Source organism: Ovis aries, chromosome 15 (genome assembly GCF_016772045.2).
Source record: "Ovis aries strain OAR_USU_Benz2616 breed Rambouillet chromosome 15, ARS-UI_Ramb_v3.0, whole genome shotgun sequence".
Lineage (NCBI taxonomy): Eukaryota > Metazoa > Chordata > Mammalia > Artiodactyla > Bovidae > Ovis > Ovis aries.
The window spans coordinates 75,875,073-75,901,938 of record NC_056068.1 but is presented as its reverse complement, the minus strand read 5'-3'; the positions used below and the strand labels follow the sequence as shown (position 1 = coordinate 75,901,938).

The 26,866-nt window shown below is 42.3% G+C and overlaps 1 protein-coding gene across 3 annotated transcripts in view; it reads right to left on the bottom strand.

The window, feature by feature from the left end:
- The window catches only part of CSTPP1 (centriolar satellite-associated tubulin polyglutamylase complex regulator 1), a 212,818-nt gene that overhangs the window by 89,402 nt on the left and 96,550 nt on the right, over positions 1-26,866 (bottom strand). The window lies entirely within an intron of this gene.

The following is a 26,866-nucleotide window of genomic DNA, read 5'->3' as shown; positions in this document are numbered from 1 at the left end:
ACAATAAAATACCTAGGAATAAATTCATCCAAGGAAGTGAAAGATATGTACACTGAAAGCTACAAGACTTTGATCAGAAAATTGAAGAAACAAACAAATGCAAAGACATCCACGTTCACCAACTGCAAGAATCAATAATGTTAAAATGCTCATATTACCCGAAGCCATATATAGATTCAGTGTTATCCCTATCAAAATTCCAATGGCATTTTTCACAGAAAAAATAGAAAAAAAATCTTAAAATTCATATGAAAGACCCTGAAGACCACAAAAGACCCTGAAGAACTAAAGCAATTCTGAGAAGGAATAAAAAACAGGAGGCATGACACGTCTTGACTGCAAGAAGAAAGCAGAAGGGAAAATATCCTTGATATTGATCTTGGCACCAATTTTTCTGGATATATGACACCAAAAGCATATGCAACGAAAGCAAAAATAAACAAGAGAGATATCAGACTAAAAAGTTTTTGCACAGCAAAAGAAACAACTAATAAAGTGAACAAGCAGAATTCCCTGTTAGCCTGGTGATTAGAACTCCGTGCTTCCACTGCAGGGCACACAAGTTTGATCCCTGATAGTGGAATTAAGACACTGCATGCCACAAAGCATGGCAAAAAAAAAAAAAGAAGAAGAAGAAAGAAAGAAAAGGCAACCTAAGAAAGGGAGAAAATATCTGTAAGTCATGTATCTGATAAGGGGTTAATATTCAATATGTATGGGGAACTCAAACAACTCAATAGCAAAACACCAAATAATCCAATTTAAAAGGGGCAGAAGACTCAGACATTTTTCCAAAGAAGACATAGATGGCCAACAGACAGAGGAAAACGTGCAACATCACTAATCATCAGAGAAATGTAAATAAAAACCACATGAGATATCACCTCACACCTGTCAGGATGGCTATCACCAAAAAGACAACAAGGATGTGGGAAAAAGGGAGCCCTTGTGCACTAGTGGTGCAACTGTATGTTGGCGCAGCCACTGCAAAAAACAGTATGCAGGTTCCTTAGAAAATTAAAACCAGTACTAACACAGGATCCATGAATTACTTCTAGATATTTACCCGAAGAAAACAAAAATACTATTTCAGAAACATGTCTGCACAGCAATACATGTGTTCGCCGCAGCATCATTTACAACAGACAAGGTATGGAGGCAACCTGTGTCCATGGAGAGACGAATGCATAAAGAGGGTGTGGTATACATATCTGTAACGGAATATTACTCAGCCATAAAAAAAGAAATCTTGCCATCTGCAACAACACTGATCAATCTGGAGGGTTTTACACTAAGTGAAACAAATTAGACAGAGAAAGACAAATACCATGTGATCTCACTTATACCTGGAATCTAAAAAAACAAAACAAAGTGAAAAGTCTCATAGACACAGAGAACAAATGGGTCGGGGGACAAAAGAGGTGAAGTGGATTAAGAGGCACAAACTTCCAGTTATAAAATAAATAAGCCACTAGGATGTAACATACAGCTCTATGGTCAGTAACAGCATAATAACTTTGTATGGGGCCAAATGGATACCAGACTTACCATGATGATTGCTTCATAATGGATGTAAATGTCAAATCGCTATGCAGTATTCTAGAAACTAACATAATACAGTACATCAACTATATATATATATATATATATATATATATATATATTTTTTTTTTTTTTAAAAGACAAGTGCTGGCAAGAATGTGGACAAATGGTAACTCTCATGCATTGGTGGGAATGTAAAATCCAGCCACTTTAGCAGGCAGGCAGTCTTGCCGGTGGCTCAGCAGTAAAGAATCTACCTGCAATGCAGGAGCCACAGGAGACGTGGGTTTGATCCCTGGGTTGGGAAAATCCCTGGAGGAGGGCACTGCAACCCACTCCAGCATTCTTGCCTGGAGAACCCCATGCACAGAGGAGCCTGGTGGGCTACAGTCCATAGAGTTGTAAGGAGTTGGACACGATTGCAGTGACTTAGCGCACACGCACAGGCAGGCAAACAGTTCCTTAAAAAGTGAAACGTAGGGTTATCATATGATCCAGCATCCCGCTGCCAGCTATACATCTAAGAGAAAAGAAACCATGTGTGTTTGCGTGCTCAGCTGCTTCACTGGCGTCCAACTCTGTGACCCTGTGGACTGTAGTCCGCCAGACTCTTCTGTGCATGGGATTCTCCAGGCAAGAATACTGGAGTGGGTTGTCATGCCCTCCTGCAGGGGGTTTTCCTGACCCACCTTTCTTATGTCTCCTGCTTTGGCAGCAGGGTTCTTTACCACTAGCGCCACCTGGGAAGCCCAGTGAAAGCTATGTTCACACAAAAGCTTCCACACAAATGTCCACAGCAGTATTATTCATAATGGCCAAACACACAGAAACAACCCAAGCGCCTGCCAATGGATGAGTAGATAATTATCAACTGCATACCCATACAACGAAATACTAGTTGGCCATAAAAAAAGAACTAAAGTATGGATGTGATACATGAAACAACATGGATGAACCTTGAAAATACTATTCTGAGTGAAAGAAACCAGACACAGAAGTTCACGTGCCGTATGGGTCCTTCTATATGAAATGCCAGAACAGGCAAATCCAGACAGACAGAAAGCAGACTAGTGGTTGCCTAGGGCTGGAAGTAGATCAGTGACTGGTGCAAAGAGTAGGGGTAATCAGTAATTAGAGTTATTTCTGAGTATGGTTTCTTTTGAGGGTGAGTGGGTGATGAAAATGCTCTAAAACTGATTGTGGTCATTGTTGCACAACTCTGTGAATATACTAAAACCCATTGAATTGCATGCCTTAAATAAGATAATTGTATGGCATGTGAGTTATCAATCAAGCTATTATTAAATATTTTTTAAAGAATCACTTATACCATTCTTTACTGTGAATTTTGTTTTCTTCATTTAATATTCTACTGAATTTTTAGAACTTTTATTATTGATTTTTAGGAACTCTGTATGTAAGGAAATTAGCCCCTCACTTGTTATATGTTACAAATACTTCTCCTTGTTTGTTGTTAATCTTTTATCTTATTTACAGAATTTTTTGGCCAAGCAGATTTTCTACCTTTTTAATCTAATGAAATATACCAATCTTTTATGGCTTTGATGTTTCTTTTTGTCAGTCATATTAAGGCTTTTCCTTCTATTAAACTATAAAAGTATTTTCCTGTGGTTTCTTTGAGCATGTTTATAGATTCAATCTTTTTAAAAAAAGAGTTACATTCCTTTTAACTTAAAAATTTTAAATTCACTTATTTGGGCTGCGCTGGGCCCCCACTGCTGCCAGGGCCTCTCTCGAGGTGCGGGGAGCAGGGGTGCTCTCTCCTTCTCTCTCGAGTTGCAGGGAACAGGGGTGCTCTCTCCTTCTCTCTCGAGTTGCGGGGAGCAGGGGTGCTCTCTCCTTGCGGCGCGCTGGCTTCTCCCTGGGGTGGCTTCCCTCGCTGCAGAGCACAGGCTCTAGGCGCACGGGTTAATAGTTGTGGCGCATGGGCCTAACTGCTCTGAGGCACTTGGGGTCTTCCCAGATCAGGGATCGAACCCACGTCTCCGGCATTGGCAGGCGGATTCTTCACCACTGAGGCACCAGGGAAGCCCAGTGGTCTCATTTTTTCACACTGGCATTTTCGACCCATCTGTAAATTTATTTTCATGTAAGGTGTGAGGAAGGAATCCAACTTCATTTTTTAAAAGATGGCGAACAATTATGCTCATTGAGTTTAAATGTCCTCCCATCTCCAATACAGGTTAACTCCGTTTCATATTTGGGTCAGTTTCTGGACTTCTCAATCTGGTTCACTGATTTTTCTCTCACCTATTCATGTTCTGGTAATGAATGCTTCTATGGCACAGTCGTGAAGAACATGCACGCTGGAGCCAGAGGACCCCGAGTTTAAATTCAACCTCTGCCACTCATTAACTCTGTGAGCTTGAGCAAGTTAATCTCCTTGGGCAGCTGTGAGGATTAAATGAATTATCTCAAAAGTGCTTAAAACAGTACCTGGCACACAGTGTTTTGCCTTAGTTATTATTAGTAGAATTATTATAGACTTAGAATAGCTTCTAATATCTGGAAGGAGCTACTACTCTATTATTTTTTTCCTTCTCAAGATATTCCTGGTTATACTGGCCTATTTACTTTTCCTGTATAAGCTTTACAATCAGCATGTCTCACAAAACATAAGAAAACAAAATTAAATCCTCTTGGTATTCTTCTGAGGTCATGGTAATTATAAATTAAATTAGGGAGAACTAGCAGCTTTATGATGGTTAAGTCTTTCTTTCTAAGAGCAGAGTATGCCGTTCCATATGCCCAAGTTTTCTTCTGAGTTCTTCAGTGGGGTTTTAAGGCTTCCTTCATACAGTTCTTGCATATTCTTGTTGGTTTAGTCCTAGGTATTTTATCTTCTTTTGCTACAGGAAGGGACTTTTCTTCTTGTTTGACTATATAAAGGCTATTATTTTTAAAATAAATGGTTAGTTTTAGTGTATTTTGTCCGGCCACCTTGCTGAATCTCCATAAATTTTTTTGGTTTGTTCGTTTATTTGGCTGCATCAGATCTTAGCTGGGGCACACAGGATCTTCATTGCAGTATGTGGGCTCAGAGTTGTGGTGCTTGGGTTTAGTTGTCCCAGGACATGTGGGATCTTAGTTCCCTGACCAAGGATTGAACCTGTGTCCCCTGTGTTGGAAGGCAAATTCTAAACCACTGGATCATCAGGGAAGTCCCCTTCATAATGCTTATAATAGATTTCAGTTTGGTTGTCTTTCGCTTTCCAAATAAGCAACTGCATTGCCTGCAAATAATGTAATTTTTCCTTCTTTAAAATTTTTATGTCTTTTATTTCTTTCTCCTGCCTAATAGTACTTTTTTTTTTGAACAAGAAAGTAAATTTTCCTATATCCTCTTAAACTTAGTGACAAGATTCCTCTTTATAATCGAACAATGGAAATGTATCACCTCTTCTTCTAAAGATATAGTTTTATTAGAGGGCTATTATCTTTTTTTCTTTTTCTAAATTTTATTTTTAATTGGAGGATAATTGTTTAGGATATGTGCTGCCGAAGCAAGCACTAACTGGAGGATAATTGCTTTACAATCTTGTGTAGCTTTCTGCCATATATCAACATGAATCAGGTATACAAACGTCACCACCCCGTTGAACCTCTCTCCCACCCCATCCCACCCCTCTAGGTTGTCACAGAGCACTGGGCTAAGCTTCCTGCAAGATGCAGCAAATTCCCACTGGCTATGGAAGAATGGATACTTTCGAATGTGGTGCTGGAGAAGACTCTTGAGAGTCCCTTGGACTGCAAGGAGATCAAACCAGTCAATCCTAAAGGAAATCAACCCTGAATAGTCACTGGAAGGACTGATGCTGAAACTGAAGCTCCAATAATTTGGCCACCAAATGCGAAGAGCCAACTCACTGGAAAAGACCCTGCTGCCAGGGAAGATTGAGGGCAAGAGAAGAAGGGGCTGACAGAGGATGAGATGGTTGGACAGCATCATCGACTCAATGGACATGAGTTTGAGCAAACTTCGGGAAGTAGTGAAGGACCAGGAAGCCTGGCGTGCTGCGGTCCATGGGCTCACAAAGAGTTGGACCAACCTGGTGGCTGAATAACGACAATCTGTTTTACATACATGGTAATACATACGTTTCAATGCTCCTCTCTCAATTCATCCCACCCTCTCCTTCCCCTGCTGTTCTCTACGTCCGCATTTCTATTGCTGCCCTGCAAATAGGCTCATTAGTACCATTTTTCTAGAGTCCACGTATATGCGTTAATATATGATATTGTTTTTCTCTTTCTGACTTAACTTCACTCTGCGTAACAGGCTTTAGTTTCATCCACCTCACTAGAACTGGCTCAAATTCATTCCTTTTTATGTCCTGCTTAATAGTATTGACTGGTATCTTCAGAAAAATGTAAATAATGATTTGTTGTTGTTTTTTATTCACTAAGTCATGTCCAACTCTTTTGCGACCCCATGGGCTGTAGCCCACTAGGCTCCTCTGTCCATGGGATTTCCCAGGCAAGAATACTGGCGTGGGTTGCCATTTCCTTCTCCCGGGGATCTTCCTGGACCAGAGATCGAACCCACGTGACCTGCACTGGGAGGTGGATTCTTTACCACCAAGCCACCAGAGAAGTCCTGTAAATAATGACAGCAAACAGTAAATAGTGAGCTTGTTTTTATAATTACAGCTAGAACTCCTATTTTATATTTCTTCCTTTTGAGAGAGGGACAGAAAATAAAGGCAAATCAAAGATTTAGAATTAAAAAAATTCAGATCTTCATGAAGATATATATGAGATAGATAAGAAACAGACATGAGGAATAGCTTCTATATTTAAAAAAACCAACTAGGTATACGAATGTTATTCAGCATAATCTCTACTATGTAAAAACAATGTATAAAAAATATTAGTCCAAGGAGAGAGGCCTCAGGAGCAATCAAACCTGCTGACACCCTGATTTGGACTCCGAGTCTTCAGACTGCGAGAAAATACAATTCTATTGTTTAAGCAAAAAAGAAAGAAAGAACCTAGAAATCATTAGCAAATATATTAATGGTGAGTGCTGTCAGTAGTGTGTTTATAGGTAATCGTTTTTCTGCTTCATTAGACTTTGCAGTACTACTACATTTCTATAATAGGCACGTGTTTCTTTAATGATCAGAAAAACGTAAACAGGAGATAGAAAGAATTAATCAAGTATATTGCTTACTGGCTGAATGTGGCTCGGAACTTATGTCTTGATGTCTGAAATCCCTGCCGCCATGCTCTCCTGACTCAGGCCAGTTTTATGATATGCATCAAGAATGCTTCATCCAGTTCTTCCATCTGGCTCGGTAGCCTACAGTGAAATCTCACATGATGTCACTTTCTGCTTTCATCTGACTCCAGATGTTCTCCAACACGCTCCCACCCTCAGATTTGTGTCTAGATATCCATGCAGCTATAGATCTTTTCGATACCAAGCTGCTCTGTTTCTCTTAAGTCTCTTGAATATCTTGCTTTTTGTTGCCCATGATTCTCTCCAGAAGACCCCTGCATGACCCACAAGCAAACCTACTCTTTGGTACTCCTGAGCAGTAACTCTCCTTGAGTAAGTATTTTTCTGAAGTTTTTGAACCCTGGGATGTCTCCTAAGCGGAGAAGGCAATGGCACCCCACTCCAGTACTCTTGCCTGGAGAATCCCATGGACGGAGGAGCCTGGTAGGCTGCAGTCCATGGGGTCGCACAGTGTTGGACGCGACTGAGTGACTTCACTTTCCTGCATTGGAGAAGGAAATGGCAACCCACTCCAGTGTTCTTGCCTGGAGAATCCCAGAGACAGCGGAGCCTGGTGGGCTGCCGTCTATGGGGTCCCACAGAGTTGGACACGACGGAAGCGACTTAGCAGCAGCAGCAGCACGTCTCCTAAGACACTCATAGGAAGCCCTTCCCTAGCCTAGATGATGACCTATACAAGTTTTGGAGATACAGTGTTCTTGGAGGAAGTCCAGAAACCGTACTGATTGGCTTTATTACAAATTCATACAATCCAGCCTCGACTGGATGCTCACGGCTACCGGGTAATCCTTTCAGTCATCTCCTTTGAACTTTGTATTGCATTCCTTACAGCAGCTGCCCCAGACATTTTCCATTCTCAAATTTCTAAACTAACCCTTTGCCCCCACCCCTCCACTCTAAGCAGAAAACCTATTTTATTGAGAAGATTGAAGCCATCTAATTTAATCCTTCAATTTCCTTCCTCCATACCTTAAATCTCCCCATGTCTCCACTTACCCTCACCTCTTCCTTCCCTCTCTCTCTCTCTCTCTCTCCATCTGTGTTCGCGAGTCCACCTTCTCTCAGTTTCTCTGGGACCCTGCTCCGCCAGTTATCCGCCTTGCATCTTTCATCTTACCTTTTCCATTAACTCGTTGCTATCTACCCGCATATGTTTGAGTGGTCCCTTAATTTAAAAACCTTTCATAGTTTACTTACTAAAGCGACTTGCTTCTCCTTTCACTTTTCAAAGCCAAATTTCTCAGATGAGTGTGCTATATTCATTATCCTCTTTCTGACTACTCATTCACTCACTCAGTAGCCCCTTTAATGTCGCTTCTATCACATCAAAACTGTTCTCTTGAAAGTTATGGATGAGCTCCCAATCACCATAGATTCAAAGGACATTTTTCTTAGTTCTTCACCTGTGACCACTGATACTGCTGTCCCTCCAGTACTTGAAACTCTCCTCCTGTGGCTTATACCGTGGTATTCTATGCTGTTTTTCTTCCTGCATTCTGCTTCTTCCTTGATTCTTTTTCCTTCTCTCACCCTGTAAGTATACACATTCCCCAAAGTCCTTACCTTTCTCGCTCCCTATACTTTCATTCCTCGGTGATCTCATCCATTCACATGTTTTAAATTCTGATTATATTCCCACTTCTAATCTCTTCATCAGTCTTGAATCCCTGCTGGACAAGTTCATTTGAAAGGTTCACTGGCTTTTCAAACTCAAGTGATTCCAAACCAAACTACAGTAGCAACTCTTGTAACCAACTCCACTTACACTGAATGAGTCTTCTGTTCTTCACTTTCCATTTCTTAATAATATGCTTATGCTGCTATTTCTCGAGTTTTAAAACTTTGATATTGTCGTCGGACTCTTAGCTGAAGATGGGAGATTATCTTTTTTACCACTCACACACATTTCCATCCCTCCACCTTTCTAATATATTAATGAGGAGCAGACTCTGGAGAGTCCCTTGGACTGCAAGGAGATCCAACCAGTCCATCCTAAAGGAAATTAGTCCTGAATATTCATTGGAAGGACTGATGCTGAAGCTGAAACTCCAATACTTTGGCCACCTGATGCAAAGACCTGACTCATTAGAAAAGACCCTGATGCTGGGAAAGATTGAAGGCAGGAGAAGGGGACGACAGAGGATGAGATAGTTGGATGGCATCACAGACTCACTGGACAAGAGTTTGAGCAAGCTCTGGGAATTGGTGATGACAGGGAGGCCTGGAGTGCTGCAGGCCATGGGGTTGCAAAGAGTTGGACACAACTGAGCGACTGAACTGAACCAATAGTAACAATTCTAGTTTAAAATATGCAGTATTTATATTTTTATACTACATAAATATTATTCACAGCCAAGCCACAGGCTGTGCTATTACATATTCTTTTTTTATACAACATTTTGTTTCTTTTGGAGTTATGTTGTTCTTGGTTTGCTTGGAGTTTGTAAGTATTAATTACTATTTGACTGAAATATTCATCTCTAATTCTCCAGCCGAATGTAATCTAACACAACAGTTTCATCAGTTCTATTTTTAACGTTTTCTTGTAGGCATTCCTCCTGGAGATTTCTGACACTGCAATCTGAGCTGTTTGCTATCTACCTCTCCCGCACAAACGACTGTCCTGGGACTAACCTTCAATATCATCCGGAGAATCCCCTTTACTTCCTTCCTGTGTTGGATAGCTTTTTCCAGATCCTATAATTTCACCTTTTTAGATTTAGCCTCATTTTTGGATAAAACACGTCCTCCAGTAGTTTCATGAGAAAAGCTGCATGAGAGTTAAAATTTATAAGCTCTTGCCTATCTAAAAATCTATATTCTGTTCTCATAGGTGATTAACAATTTGATTTGATAATTTCCCCTTAGAATTCTGAAAGCATTGCTCTATTGCTCTACTGATTTTCAACTTCCAGCATTGTTGTTGAGAAGCCCATTCACACTCTAATTCCTTTTCTCTGAAAGTCCAATTTTTCAGATGTTACATTTCTGGAGTAGGCCTCTAATTCCTTGTAATTTTCTCTTATTTTCTAATTCTTTGCCTCTTCTGGGCCATTTTCTTAACTATCTTCAGCTTTTCTACTGAATTTTTAATTTATGCTGTTATATATATTAATTTATGCTATTATATTTTTAATTTCCAAAAATTCCTTCTTTTTCTTTGAAGACATATATATATGTGTATTTATGTTTGTATGTACCTGTGGTGGTGGTGGCAGTGGTTTAGTTGCTGAGCTGTGTCCGACTCTTGCAACCCCTGGACTGTAGCCTGTCAGGCTCCTCTCTCCCTGGGATTCTCCAGGCAAGAATACCAGAGTGGGTTGCCATTTCCTTCTCCATATGTATGTGTGTGTGTATATATACATATATGGCTAGCCTGCTAGTCCTATTTAGTGGGTCCAGTGTCTTCTCTGTTTCCCCTGATGGTATTAATGAGAGCCTTCTTAAAGTTTCTTCTGATCCTTGTATTGTCGCCACTCTTTCTGAGCTCCCCCCTTCTTTACCCTTTTTGCCTGGCCTTGGTTTCTGGCTATCACGTTAGAGAGTTCTTCCACACAGCTGGTGACCCAGGAATATATCCATTCATATTTAGAGGAAGATGTCAAAAAGCTGGTTTTCTGAATGGATGGAGCTTGCTAACACTGAGCTCCATTGTAGAGCGAATAGGCTGAGACCTGTCATTTCACAGTGGAACTCCTAAATGTCAGATTTGTGGGGACTTTTTCAGGGGCTTCTTTAGTTTCCCCAGGTAATACTCCAGACTCACACTTCGGGAGTATCCATTTGGCAGCCAGCATTCTGAGAACTAAGCAAGGGAAGTGGGGATGAGGTATCAACACACAGCCTGAAGACACTGGTTGATTTCCTTGTTTTCACGAGGCTGTCTCACCTCTGCTCTGAACCTGGTATTCTTGAATTGAGACGTCTTCGGTTTGGTTGCTCCAGCCTTCAACTGGATGGAGAAAGAAGTACTTGACCTTGATGCTTTATGTGGGAAAGAAGTTCTCGGGCTCTAACAGTTCCTTACAAGGGCTTTCACCAAATCCGGTTTTCAGCTCTCCTCACACCCCTAGTTTCAGAGTGCCTGACCCAGCATGAACAGATACCTTTCTCTTTTGTAAGTCAGTCAGCAGCTTTCTTTGCTAAAACAGTTCCTACTAATCCATCTGCAATCAACCTGAAGATAGGTGTAAAATTTAGTTCACATCTATCACGTGGACTGAAAGGAGATCAAACCAGTCAATCCTAAGGGAAATCAACCCTGAATAGTCATTGGAAGCACTGATGCTGAAGCTGAAGCGCCAATACTTTGGCCACCTGATGAGAAGAGTCGACTCACTGGAAAAGACCCTGATGCTGGGAGGGATTAAGGGCAGGAGAAGAAGGGGGCGACACACGATGAGATGGCTGGACAGCATCACCAACTCAAAGGACATAAGTCTGAGTAAACTCCGGGAGAAAGTGAAGGACACGGAAGCCTGTCTTGCTGCAGCCCGTGGTGTAGAAAAGAGCTGGACATGGCTCAGTGGATGAACAACAACAACCACTGTCATCTCGTCTTCTCTTTCGGCTTTACATCTCTTCTCCCCTTTTATTACAAATTCAGTGTGTTTGATAGAGAGTGCAAGGCCCAAATCCAGGCAAATTTGGCCTTGGAATATGGAATGAAGCAGGGCAAAGGCTGATAAGAGTATTGACAAGAGAACACACTGGTCATAGCAAACACCTTCTTCCAACAACACAAGAGAAGACTCTACACATGGACATCACCAGATGGTCAACACCGAAATCAAACTGATTATATTCTTTGCAGCCAAAGATGGAGAAGCTCTATTCAGTCAGCAAAAACATGACCGGGAGCTAACTGTGGCTCAGATCAGGAACTCCTTATTGCCAAATTCAGACTTAAATTGAAGAAAGTAGGGAAAACCACTAGACTATTCAGGTATGACCTAAATCAAATCCCTGATGATTATACAGCAGAAGTTAGAAATAGATTTAAGGGACTAGATCTGATAGAGTGCCTGATGAACTATGGATGGAGGTTCGTGACATTGTACAGGAGACAGGGATCAAGACCATCCCCATGGAAAAGAAATGCAAAAAAGCAAAATGACTGTCTGGGGAAGCCTTACAAATAGCTGTGAAAAGAAGAGAAGTGAAAAGCAAAGGAGAAAAGGAAAAGATACAAGCATCTGAATGCAGAGTTCCAAAGAATAGCAAGGAAATACAAGAAAACCTTCCTCAGTGATCAATGCAAAGAAATAGAGGAAAACAACAGAATGGGAAAGACCAGAGATCTCTTCAAGAAAATTAGAGATACCAAGGGAACATTTCATGCAAAGATGGGCTCGATAAAGGACAGAAATGGTATGGACCTAACAGAAGCAGAAGATATTAAGAAGAGGTGGCAAGAATACACAGAAGAACTGTACAAAAAAGATCTTCATGACCCAGATAATCACGACGGTGTGATCACTCGCCTAGAGCCAGACATCTTGGAATGTGAAGTCAAGTGGGCCTTAGAAAGCATCACTACGAACAAAGCTAGCAGAGGTGATGGCATTCCAGTTGAGCTATTTCAAATCCTGGAAGATGATGCTGTGAAAGTGTTGCACTCAATATGCCAGCAAATTTGGAAAACTCAGCAGTGGCCACAGGACTGGAAAAGGTCAGTTTTCATTCCAATCTCAAAGAAACGCAATGCCAAAGAATGCTCAAACTACCGCACAATTGCACTCATCTCACATGCTAGTAAAGTAATGCTCAAAATTCTCCAAGCCAGGCTTCAGCAATACGTGAACTGTGAACTCCCTAATGTTCAAGCTGGTTTTAGAAAAGGCAGAGCAACCAGAGATCAAATTGCCAACATCCGCTGGATCATGGAAAAAGCAAGAAAGTTCTAGAAAAACATTTATTTCTGCTTTATTGACTATGCAAAAAAGCCTTTGATTGTGTGGATCACAATAAACAATGGAAAATTCTGAAAGAGATAGGAATACCAGACCATGTGACCTGCCTCTTGAGAAACCTATACGCAGATCAGGAAGCAACAGTTAGAACTGCACATGGAACAACAGACTGGTTCCAAGTAGGAAAAGGAGTATGTCAAGGCTGTATATTGTCACCCTGCTTATTGAACTTCTATGCAGAGTACATCATGAGAAACACTGGGCTGGAAGAAGCACAAGCTGGAATCAAGATATCCGGGAGGAATATCAATAACCTCAGATATGCAGATGACACCACCCTTATGGCAGAAAGTGAAGAGGAACTAAAAAGCCTCTTGATGAAAGTGAAAGAGGAGAGTGAAAAAGTTGGCTTAAAGCTCAACATTCAGAAAATGAAGATCATGGCATCTGGTCCCATCACTTCATGGCAAATAGATGGGGAAACAGTGGAAACAGTGTCAGACTTTATTTTTTGGGGCTCCAAAATCACTGCAGATGGTGACTGCAGCCATGAAATTAAAAGACGCTTACTCTTTGGAAGGAAAGTTATGACCAACTTAGATAGCATATTCAAAAGCAGAGACATTACTTTGCCAACAAAGGTCCGTCTAGTCAAGGCTATGGTCTTTCCAGTGGTCATGTATGGATGTGAGAGTTGGACTGTGAAGAAAGCCGAGCGCCAAAGAATTGATACTTTTGAACTGTGGTGTTGGAGAAGACTCTTGAGAGTCCCTTGGACTGCAAGGAGATCCAACCAGTCCATTCTAAAGGAGATCAGTCCTGGGTGTTCATTGGAAGGACTGATGCTAAAGCTGAAACTCCAATACTTTGGCCACCTCATGCGAAGAGTTGACTCATTGGAAGAAACCCTGATGCTGGGAGGGATTGGGGGCAGGAGGAGAAGGGGACAACAGAGGATGAGATGGCTGGATGGCATCACCGACTTGATGGACATGAGTTTTGGTAAACTCCGGGAGTTAGTGATGGACAGGGAGGCCTGGCGTGCTGCGATTCATGGGGTCGCAAAGAGTCGGACACAACTGAGCGACTGAACTGAACTGGGTCTTCACCGTTGCATGGGTTTTCTCTGGTTGCAATGAGTGGGGACTACTCTTCACTGTGGAGCGTGGGTTCCCCATGGTGGTGGCTTCTCTGTTTTGCGTTGCGCAGGCCCTCGGGCACGTGGCTTCAGCAGCTGCAGCTTGGGAGCTCTGGAGTTGGGCTCAGTAGCTGTGGTGTACAGGGTTAGTTGCTCCGAGGCATGTGCAATTTTCCTGGACCAGGGATCAAACCCGTATCCCCTGCATTAGCAGATAGATTCCTATTCACTGTACCGCCAGGAAAGTCCCTTAATGTCTTTTTAATTATTTATTTAATATTTATTTTTGACTGATGATTGCTTTACAATATTGGTTTGATTTCTGTTATACATCATCAACATGAATCAACTGTAGGTGTATTCCCTCCCTCTCGAACCTTCCTCCTAGCTCCTGCCCATCCTCACCTCTCTAGGTTGTTACAGAGCCCCAGTGAGCTCACTGCAAACTCCCATTGGCTCTCTGTTTACATGCGTTAGCGCATATGCATCCATGCTACTGTCTCCATCTATCTCACCCTCTCTCTCTTCTCCTCCACCCTCCTCCACAGTCTGTGTCTCCACCACTGCTCTGCAAACAGGTCCATCAGTACCATCCTTCTAGGTTCCATATATACGCATTAATACACAGTATTTGTCGTTCTCTTTCAGACTTACTTCACTCTGTATAGTAGGCTCTAGTTTCCCACCTCATTAGAACGGACTCAAATCTGCTCCTTTTTATGGCCGAGTAGTATTCCATTGTGTGTATGTATCACAGCTTCCTTATCCATTCATCTGTCGATGGACATCGAGGTTGCTGCCGTGTCTTGGCTATCGTGAAGAGTGCTGCAATGAACTCTGGAGTCCATGTGTCTTTTTCAGTTTTGCTTTCTTCAGGGTATGTGTCTAGAAGTGGTACTGCTGGATCATATGGTGGTTTTATTCCTAGTTTTTATAGGAACTGCCATACTTGTTTCCCATAGTGGCTGTATCGATTTACATTCCCACCCGCAGCGTACTTTGATGTCTCTTTTTAAGTAAAATTTTGCTTTTGTTTTGGCCCTCATACTTCCTACTCTACTTTTTCACTTTTAGTACAAGAAAGTAGGAACACATCAGTCACGAATTAAAAATCTGTACAAAAAGCCACTGACTGAATTGAGATATGGATTAAAATGACAGCATTAGAGAGCACGTGTACTGAAGGCTTTCTTTCTCAATACACTAAAGATAATGAAATGTTCATAGCAGTCTTAATTTTTATGTCACTTTAGAGTCAATATTCAGGATAGTTGTGTTTACTTTCCTAAGATATCCTTTTTTAAAATGCTCAAGTATACAAAAATATAATTTTCAATGTATCAAAATGAAGATATAGAATGAACTTGGCAAGAAAGCAAATTTCTCTACCTCAAATTATGTTTGCTTACTACTCTAGATAAACTGACTCCCCACTGTCTTGTCAAATACCATTATTATTGCTTCAGTGCTCAAGCTGCCTAAAACGTCCGCCTGCCCTCCTCCTGGTCAAATCCTGTCCATCTTTCAAGGTCCAACTCGAACCTCCTCTTTCCAGTAAAAACTTCCACACGACCTCTCCTCTTCCTGGTAGCCTCCAGCACTTCTTTGAACCGCATGTCCTGACGCCTGATCACTCTCTACCACACCGCCCCCTAGGAGTCTTCCCGACTAGCATGTGAACATCTTGGTGGCTAGGCCACAGCCTTCTTTTCTAATCCCCACGATTCCTAGTACCTCTGTGGGCCCACGGCAGATGGTGAAGCAAAATCTTTTTTCAAAACAAAAATAGCTTTACTTTTTTTAATGATGATAGCTAATGTTGATTGTGTTTCAGGTATTGTTTTTGTTGTTTGTTTGTTTCAGCCACACCATGAGACTGGCGGGATCCTAGTTCCCTGACCAGGGCTCAAATCTGTGCCCCCTGCAGTGGAAGTGTGGGGTCTTAGCTGGTGGACTGCCAGGGAAGTCCCCCAAATAGCTTTATTTTCACTGTGGTTATAAAAATGTTACATAGTCATTATAAAAACTCAATATAAAAATGTGTGGGGGGGGGGAAAAAGTAAAATCCTAGCACTGAAAGAAAACCAGTAATAACATTTTGGTAAGTTCAGTCTAGTCACTTAGTTGTGTCCGACTCTTTGCAACCCCATGAATAGCAGCACGCCAGGCCTCCCTGTCCATCACCAACTCCCGGAGTTCACTCAGACTCACGTCCATCGAGTCCGTGATGCCATCCAGCCATCTCATCCTCTGTCGTCCCCTTCTCCTCCTGCCCCCAATCCCTCCCAGCATCAGAGTCTTTTCCAGTGAGTCAACTCTTTGTATGAGGTGGCCAAAGTACTGGAGTTTCAGCTTCAGCATCATTCCTTCCAAAGAAATCCCAGGACTGATCTCCTTTAGAATGGACTGGTTGGATCTCCTTGCAGTCCAAGGGACTCTCAAGAGTCTTTTCCAACATCACAGTTCAAAAGCATCAATTCTTCGGCGCTCAGCTTTCTTCACAGTCCAACTCTCACACCCATACATGACCACTGGAAAACCATAGCCTTGACTAGACGGACCTTTGTTGGCAAAGTAATGTCTCTGCTTTTAAATATGCTGTCTAGGTAAACCTCTTTTCAAACATTTTGTATGTATATAAATACATACAGACATAAAATATATATAAATGGTATTATACCATTCTGCTGTTCTGCCACCTGAGACAATAAATGTAGATTTTCAGAGTCTTCCTAAAATTGTATTACTTCCTTGTCTATCGCTGCTTCCTGAAGTTAATTTTATTTTAAAAACAGAAACATGCTTCCAAGGAATTGTTGGCCAACTTACATGACAAATAAGGTTTTGGACACTGGGATTATATATTTTTCAAGTTGCTAATTCTTTTGTCATCAGACCCGTTTTTATTATAACTTGGTTAAAGTCATTTATTTGTTCATATTTTAGCAGATACTAGACACCTGGTTAACATTTTCGCGGACTTACCCATCAATCTTCATATGGTTTGTTACACATCTTTCATGAGGTTTCAATTAGTTAAGTATATTCTCATATTCCTTCTGCAAGGGACATAGATGGTGATAAATGCTCTCTGGTGTCGCCTCTGCCTCACTTATACAGCCTCTTAGCAATAAAATACCTTTAAATGAGAGCGGTGATGGCAAACCCTACTTTGTATAACTTGTTCACATGTAGTCTATCAACACTGGATTTTTGAGAAAGGACACTTTAAAGCTCCAAAGACCCTCTTGGTCCTGTGTATCTAGAAAAAGAACACGCAGCCCACAGGGTTTCTTCTCATCAATCTCCATGCCAGATGAGAATTTCCCAAACTGTTTTTCAAATCAGGGCAAGGGGGAAAGAGCAGGGCAGGGAATCCTTGGCTGCAACAGCCAGCTCCAAAGAATTCAGTGTGCTGGGAACCATGGCCAAGTGGGTGCGACTGCCTGCGCCCTTGCAGCAGAGCCAGAGAACAAAGATGAAGGGTGAGGAAATTAAAGAGATTCTTAAAGTGACTTCCCAGGAGGACTCGCAGGCCAGCCACACCCAGTCCCTTCATCTTGGTAAATAACTCAGCAAAGCGGCAAAAGGCTTTAGCTGAGTCCCTGCAGGAACCTCTCCCACAGAGTGGGGGATTTCTTCCTCTTTGCTGCTACTTGCAACTTCCCAGACCCACGCTTGCCTGCAGGCGAAGTGTGTGCTTTCCCCAAGTCACGGCATGTTTATCAGAAGATGAACAAACAAACAGCAAATAGCTCTTGGAGGGTTTCCCCTATTTCCTGGCAGCAGAAGGAGAGCAGCTGTTGTATGGTTAAACTGGGGATTTGGCCTTTTTAATGCAGTTTTTAAAGTTTTTAGTAAAAATCCTACTTTCTATCTATCTCTGATGGTTAAATTGAAATTTGACTTCTTCCAAGATGGGCTTACTGGAAAGGGACTATAAATAAGCCTGGCCCACGCAACCACCCAGCAGACACTCATTAATTTATTCTCCCAGCCTGTACTGAGCACCCACAACAAGCAAAGGCACTGCATGGAGCTTCAGAGATAAACCATGCTGTCTCCACCCTGAAGGAAACTAACAATGATGCTCACCGCATGACACAGACAACGGGCACTGATGAACCAGTTACTATGTGCCAAAATTAATAAGGGCTTTAGTCCGTTATCTCATTTAGTTTTCACAACAGTGAAGTAGTATATGTTCCATTTTATAGATGAGAAAACTAAGGCCTGGAAAAAGTAACTTAACTGTGGTTACACAGCTGTACCCAATTTAAAGTCTTCTCTTGAGGGCTTCATATGGAGCTTGACATTACAGATTTATGAGCTGGAGTGAGAGGTAGGAAAGACATAAAAATTGATTTAATTTAACCCGTGTGATGTCTTACGAAAGAGACTATGTTTGCTAATAACTAAATATAAGTATGATAGAACAAGTGTCGTAAGAGAGATCACATGTGGAGAGAAGTGAGGGCAAGGAGGGGTTGTTTTTGTTTAGTTGCTAAGCTGTGTCTGACTCTTTGCGACCCCATGGACTGTAGCCCGCCAGGCTCCTCTGTCCATGGGATTCTCCAGCGAGAATACTGGAGTGGGTTGCCATTTCCTTCTCCAGGGGATCTTTCCGACCCAGGGATCGAACCTGCATCTCCTGCATCGGCAGGCGGATTCTTTACCACTGAGCCACCAGGGAAGGCCTGCAAGGAGGGGAGGATGTGGGAATCACGAAGACTTTTAAAAGATGCATGACTTGAGCTGGGTTTGCTTGAAGATGCGCAGGAATGTGACAGACTTGCAAGAAAGTTCTGCCCAAATAGAAAAGAAAAAACGAAGGTGTGCTCGGAAAAGCGTAAGGAGTGTTTGGGGGAAAGTGAATGGCCGCGTGTGGTGAGCGTCAGCTGTGAGTAGGAAGGTGCTGGCTGGAAAGGTTAGATCTGGTCTGGATGTAATGTAATGGGATTCACATTTCCAGGGCTGTGCTTTAGAGAGCTGTATTTATACAAGGTCTCGCAGTAGTTCTCAGGCTTCAGCATGTATCATGATCACCTGCAGACCTTTGAAAACGCATGGGCCCCACTAAAAGTTCCAGGGCAACAGGAACTCTTCACAAGCTACAGTAAAATGTGGAAAATGGTGCAATCATTTTGGAAACCTGGGAATATGTGCTGAAGCTGAACAGACACATTCCCAGCAATTCCACTCCTAAGTACATACCTAACAGAAATCTGGGTACCAAGAGACACACAGAAGTATGTTTAGAGTCACACTGTACTAGCATGAAACTGAAAACAACCCAAATGCCACCAAACTGCAGAAGGGATTAAAAAAAACTGTGGTTTAAATAAAACGGAATTCTGTACACCAATAAAAGAGAACAAACTGCAGCTAAATCCAACAGCAACTCGGAAGTAAGATGTTGAGCGAAAGAAGCCAGACCCTGAACAGCGTTCTGTGTTCTATGATTCTCACTACTTAAAGTTCAAGATCAGACACGTCTGGTTTATGGTGATAAATGTCAGACTAGCGGTGACCTAGAGGGGACTCACGACGAGGGGGACCTGGGAGAGACCGCTGGGGTGCTGGCAATGTCCTCTGTCTTTATCTGGAGGGACATCACTTGAGTATGTTTGTTTTTAAGAACTCCATTAAGCTGTACATTTATTATTTTGCACTTTTCTCTAAATGCTGCACTGCAATATAATGTCTTTTACTTATTTCAAAAAAAAAAAAAAAGCATAGGTCCCAAACCATAAGATTCTGATTAAATCACTCTGGGATGGGGCCTGGGCACCAGCAGTTTTTTAAAACTCCCTTGGTGAACTTGACATGCAACCCGGCTTAAAAATTGCTGATGTAGAGCAAGGACTGGAGCAAAAGGAAAAAAAGTTAAGAAATTATTCAATACTTCGCACACTTGAGTGATTTTAAGAGTCACCTGAAATGCTTGTTAAAAAATAAATTCCCAGGTCCCTCCCCTGCTGACTCTGATTCAGTAGGTTGGAGGCGGGATCAAGGAATCTGTCTGTTTGACAACCTCTCCGATGTGGTTAGTTAGGGCTCTAAATTAGGGTCAGGTGGCGGCAGTGGGAAGGAAGAGCAGGTTATGCCAAGCAAAATAAAACTGGAAAAGATTAAATTTTCAACACTACTTACACTTGCTTTTATATACTTCCAGCTTAAAACCCACCAAAACAACCGAATTTGAGTATGCTTTATTAAACTGACATCTTTAACCTAAGGTGGCTTTACTTTGACTCACAGTGTGTAAACTTTGATTTAGTCATTTACTTTTGTTTCTAACTGAATCATGAGAGCAAGAGATTTCAGAAGCCTCAGAGGTTCCATTTGGTTTTGGGGTAGATCTGCTGTAGAGAATGGGTTTAATAACATCCCATGGTAAAGTCTCACTTTTTAGCCTAATTTAAAAAAAAACAAAAAACCTTTAGTTGCATTCTCAAAGAACTTGCAAATTCTGCTTATGTCCGTCAAAGCATGAAATATGCAGTAACACAAGTACCATACTTCCCTCAGTAACAAGAATCATGATTTTTAAATTTTAAATAAAAGATGGAATAACTTTTTTCTCTTGAAGACAGGCAAAATGGAACTTAAAGAAACTTTCCTCCATCTGTTAAGGCAATGAAAGAAGATGGAAAATCACATATAATTGCGATGCATTCTTAAACCTTAACTCATTTGATCACATTCTGGGCTAGGAAGTTATACACTGACCTCAGAGACTGAATGACATAAAATATATATGTGTTCATTAAGCACCAGGGAGAGAGAACTTGATGCTAATGGCAAGATCACTTGGTGAGAGTCAGAAGACGGGGAGACTTGAGGCTTCAATTTATACCTGTGTGATAGGGGATGCATGCAAGCAGTTTTTATTTATTTATTTATTTTTCTAAAAACAAAACAAAACAAAACAAAAATTCATTTATTTTAATTGGAGGCTAGTGGTTTTTGCCACACATTGACATGAGTCAGCCATGGAAGCAGGAGACTTAAACCAGGAGACTAGAGCTTTTGCAGAGACGCTTGTAAGGTTCTACAGATGTTTAATATTAATACTTTTCTTGTTAAAAAATATGCCTTTCTTTAAAATTTATCAGAAAAACAAGATGTACACTGAATAGGTTAGTACAAATTTTTAGATATGGGCTCCACCAACCTGCGCTTTCAGGTTAACTCCTCCTGGAGCTTCTCCATAAACGTATGTGTAGATGGCACACTGGTAGACATGCCACTGAGGGGGAAGCTTTTCATCTGCTCAGGTCTTTTCCTTTTCTTTTCAACCCAGGACTACATTAGTATAAAGGCTATGATTACATAAAATCTTCAGTTCCACCGGATGAGAGTACAGATGTTACCACCTTCTCCTTGTTCCTATATGATGCGCTCACGGAACCAAACGAAGTAGATCTATTATTCCGTAACACGGCTGGATGGAGAAGGCGACGACACCCCACTCCAGGACTCTTGCCTGGAAAATCCCATGGACAGAGAGGCCTGGTAGGCTGCAGTCCATGGGGTCGCGAAGAGTCGGACATGACTGAGCGACTTCACTTTCACTTTTTGCTTTCACGCATTGGAGACGGAAATGGTAACCCACTCCAGTGTTCTTGCCTGGAGAATCCCAGGGACGGGGGAGCCTGGTGGGCTGCTGTCTATGGGGTCGCATAGAGTCAGACACGACTGAAGTGACTTAACAAAAACAACAAAAAGCTTGATAACTATAAAACACAAGTCTTTAAATGTTAACACGCTAACAAATAAAGTGCGATAGATGTAGTCATTTTTGTATCGGGACTGGAAAAGCAGGATCAGGAAAAAACTTATAGCACAGTGGATCATAGGAAACAGGCCCTACAGGGTCATCGGATGCTGTGTAGATAAGCACTAGCAGTTAACATCATGCAGGCAGTTTTCAAAACTCTATTGGATAATGTACAAATTGATACATACCATTAATTTTATTAGGATGAGGCTTTTAAATTAGACCTTTCAGAGTTATCTGTAGATGCATCAGTAGTGATACTAGAATTTATTCTTTTGTACTAAAGTTTTCTGACTGATATAAGTTGTTGAAATAATAGTCAAATAAAATAAAAAATTACTCCTACTTCTGCCTTATGTATATCCATTAAAGTTTATCAACTTGGAAATCTTACTAATATTTTACATAAACTGAATAGCACAATTTACGTTTACAAGACTAATATACTTACAACCTCATTAGTGGTTGCAATGAGATAAAACATTAGTGATGCATCAAAACAGGATTTGGCTTCAACATGCAAAATAAAATCGATTTTTCTGCCTAAAGACTGCGAGTAGAGAGATGGCTCCCGCATCAGCAGCTCAGGCTGATGTAGCACACCACCACAGAGCGGGCGACTTAAACAGCAGAAGTTCTTATTCTCACGGTTGAGGGGCCTAGAAGTCCAAGACCGAGGAGCCAGCAGGGTCAGTTCTAGTGAGGAATCAGTCCTTGGCTGTAAAAGGCCATTTTCTCACTGTTCCTTAGATGGGGGAGAGAGGCCAGGCTCTCAGCTGTCTCTTCCTACAAGCATGCTAACCCGACTGGAGAAGAGCCCTACCCTAATGACCTCACTGAATCCTAATGACATCCTGACAGCCCCTACCTCCAAACACAGTCATATTGGGGCTTAGGGCTTCAACATATCAATCTGGGGGGACACAACTTAGTCCACAGCAGCCCCTGAGGTATCTGATCTTTCATGAAATAACACTATTGGACAACTCGTATGAGATGTTATAGATACATTTATTTTTCTCCAAACAATACAGTTTTTAAACTAGCTGAGAAAATTGTTCATTGAGTTCTCCAAAGTGATTACTCACCAATTAGGCAAGAAAATCAGCTTTGACACAAAAATTTACCATCACTACTTTTTCCTTTTTTGGTTGCGCTGCACATTATCCACAATAGCCAAAAGGTGGAAACTACCCAAGTGGCTACCGACAGACGAAGGAAAAAAACATGAACTCCACACAGTGGAATATTATTCAGCCACAGGAAGGAGTGAAATTCTGATACTCACTACCACATAGATGAACTGGGAAAAGTCACGCTTAGTGGAATAAGTCAGACACAAAGAGACAAACACTGTATGATTTCACTAATATGTGGGACCTAGAATAGTCAAACACACAGAGACAGAGAGTAAGACAATGGTTATCAGTGGCTGGAGGAGGGCAGAACGGAGAATTATGTTTTAATGGGTAAAATGTTTTATTTTGGGAAGATGCAGACAAGGAGCTGGATGCTGGTAATAGTTTTATAACAATGTGAATATAGTTAATACCACAGAACTGTAACTTAAAATGGTAAATTTTAGGTTACTTATATTTTACCACCAAAAGAAGATTTCTCAATTTTAAAAGTGGTTAGAATAGCAAATTTTATGTTGTGCATATTTTACTATAAAAAAAGGGAATATTAAAACCCCCCTAGAGTTAGTTTCAAGATGAGAGGACTTCTAAGGGCCCTTCTAATTATGAAATTTTTTGAGAGACATCATGATAACAAGGAGAAAAGAGAAAGAATCTAGCTGAGGAATAGGATCCTAACTCTGTGTTCTGAATTAAGAGTGTAACTTTCCCTTTCAAGTGATTATAAAGGGACCAAGAAGTTCTAGCAATGATAGCAAATTCAAATGCCTACAGAGGCCAGGCAGGAAACGTAAGCAGGTGAAGCCAGGCAGCTGGGGATGGTGGTAAATCTGAGGCCACATGCCCTGTCTAAAGAGAGCAGCTGTACCTCCGCCCTGGCGAACTGTCTCTCTGTTGGAATGTGGTTGCAGTATTGGAAGGACTTTGCATTTTTAAGTGAAACTGAATCGAGGTTTTTTTGTTAAATGTTGGCATCTAATTAAAAATACATATTTTTTTAACATAGCAGACCAAAGAAAACATACCTGCAGGCCAAAGCACGTATAGTCAGCTGACCACTAGTTTGTGATCTCTTTCAAAGCATAAAGGCTGGACCAGAATACAAAAGAAGGGAAGGAAGTATCGCCAACCAGACCCTCACCAACGTTTAAAGCTGGCTTACAGTTCATGACATAAATCCTTTTAATCCCTGTTTAAAAGCACCAGTGGGTGTTGAATATTATTTTAAGTTTTTGGACTTCCCTGGTGGCTCTGTGGTAAAGAATCTGACTGCCAATGCAGGAGACACGGGTTCAATCCCTGGTCCAGGAAGAACCCACATGCCACGGAGCAGGCAAGCCGGAACTCCTGAGCCTGTGCTCTGGAGCCTGGGGGCAGCAACTACTAAGCCACGCGCCGCAACTACTGAGCCACGCGCCGCAACTACTAAGCCACGCGCCGCAACTACTGAGCCACGCGCCGCAACTACTGAGCCCACACACCGCAACTACTGAGCCCACGCGCCGCAACTACTGAACCCATGCACCGCAACTACTGAGCCCACACGCCGCAACTACTGAGCTCACATGCCGCAACTACTAAGCCCACCCACCGCAACTACTGAGCCCATGCGCCGCAACTACTGAGCCCACGCGCCGCAACTACTGAGCCCATGCACCGCAACTACTGAGCCACGTGCTGCAACTACTGAGCCCACGCACCACAACTACTGAGCCCACGCACCGCAACTACTGAGCCCACGCGCCGCAACTACTGAGCCACGCGCCGCAACTAAGCCCACGTGCCGCAACTACTGAGCCCACGCGCTGCAACTATTGAACCCACGCGCCGCAACTACTGAGCCACGCGCCGCAACTACTGAACCCATGCACCGCAACTACTGAGCCACGCACTGCAACTATTGAACCCATGCACCGCAACTACTGAGCCCACGCGCCGCAACTATTGAGCCCACGCGCCACAACTACTGAGCCCACACGCAACTACTGAGCCACGCGCCGCAACTACTGAACCCATGCGCCGCAACTACTGAGCCCACGCGCCACAACTACTGAGCCCACACGCAACTACTGAACCCATGCGCCGCAACTACTGAGCCCACGCGCCGCAACTACTGAGCCCACGCGCCGCAACTACTGAGCCCACGCGCCGCAACTACTGAGCCACACGTGGAAACTACTGAAGCCCGGGCACCCAGAGCCCATGCTCTGCAACGAGAGAAGCCACCCCGGTGAGAAGCCCCAGCATCACAACTATAGAGTAGCCCCTGCTCTCTGCGGCTGGAGAAAACCTGTGCACAGCAACCAAGATCCAGCATGGTCAAGAATAAATAAACAAAAGACATTATACTACAGTATAGCTTTGAAAGGGTTCAGTTGCTGCTGGGGCACTTCGAACATGATGTTTTAGTGTGTGGCATATATCAGATGGTCAATAAGTAGCAGGTACTATTATTTTAAATCATCTCCTACACAATATTGAAAAGTTAGATATGAAAAGCAGATATTTGAAGCCGACCCTACCCCCTAATAAAAGGGGAGATAATGTAAAGCATTCAATACTCTATCCTCTGTCTAGTGACCGGGAAATGGTGAACCTTCATGTTAATTAACAAATCACTTACATATGCTAGGTGTCAGGAATAGCCTCATAAAGGTTACAATAAGAGAAATGTGCATTAAGTAAAGGATCATGCAAAAAAAAATTTAGTCAGAAGCGATAATACATGATGACTAAAAATTTACAGGATGATTTGAAAAGAGTAATGAAGTCATCTAATTCAGACGAGGAAGGGTCACAGAGAAGCCCCCTTTAAGGAGCTGACCTTTAAACTAAGACCTAAAAGGATAAAGAGAGGTCAGCGACCTAAGCGGGCTGGGGAGGCTTGGGTGGGAGAGGAGTTGGTCACAGAAGCATTCCAGAAATGCTTCTGTGCCAAGAGTGACGGCCCCAGATGACCAGAACAGCCAGGAGGGGAAAGCAAATAGAGGAACAGATGAGAGGCACTGGAGGGAGAAAGGGGACAGACTCCAGGCGACACCAGCGTTCTCTCTGGAGAAAAGATTCTGAAGGAAGTAAAAATAAGAAAAGGAGAGGAAGTTAGGAACAGAGGAGAAATAAGCAAAATGGGAGCTAGGAAACAGGAACTTGAGGTTGAAGAAATTATTTCCTGGCCATCTCGGGCTCCTGGGGAAAATGACGAGAGGTGAAGAAACTGGTGGGAGCAAGGGGAGAGAATGGGCGAGGGGAGAGTGAAGAGGTCACACTTCACTTTGTGTTTGTTTACAAAATTACAAAAGCAGCAAATGCTCTTTAATATTTCAAACAAGACAGCCACCCCTCTCCTGCAGTAAGCACCGTTAATCCTCACAGAATGGCTCTTTAGTGGCGAGGATGAGGATTAGTGACAAGCAGAATCAAGCGGAAGTCTGATGCAATTACACAGAGAAGTCAGACCAAAAGCTTCATCTCAGCCTGAAACGTCTGGGTGTTCACTTGAGATCACTAAACCCACCATACCGTTCGACATTTTAGGGGAAAAGTAACAGGTTTTTATCATATGGTCATCAAGACCTACTGCCACCCCCCGATTCCGGGAATGTGAACTCCTTTTATAAAAGCAGGGATTTTTTTTTGTCCCCTCCAATCTCTGATTGGGCTTCCCTTGTGGCTCAGGTGGTCAAGAATCCACCTGCAATGCGGGAGATCTGGGTTCGATCCCTGGGTTGGGAAGATCCCCTGGAGAAAGGAAAGGCTACCCACTCTGGTATTGTGGCCTGGAGAATTCCATGGACTATATATAAGAGCCAGACACAACTGAGCGACTTTCACGTTCACTTTTAATCTTTGATTATCGTACCACAAACTCCATGACAGCAAGAATTTCTGTCTAATCCCAGGCACCGCTGATCATTGTTCAGTCGCTAAGTTCTGTCTTTTGTGACTCCAGGGACTGTAGCCTGCCACACATAATTTTTTTTTAGTGAATAAATACACCTAGACAATGAAGACAAAACCTCAGCAAATCCAGAGTAAAACCTAAAAGGTGAAAGGGAAAATGAAAGGAAAAAAGGAGAGGAGGGATGAAAT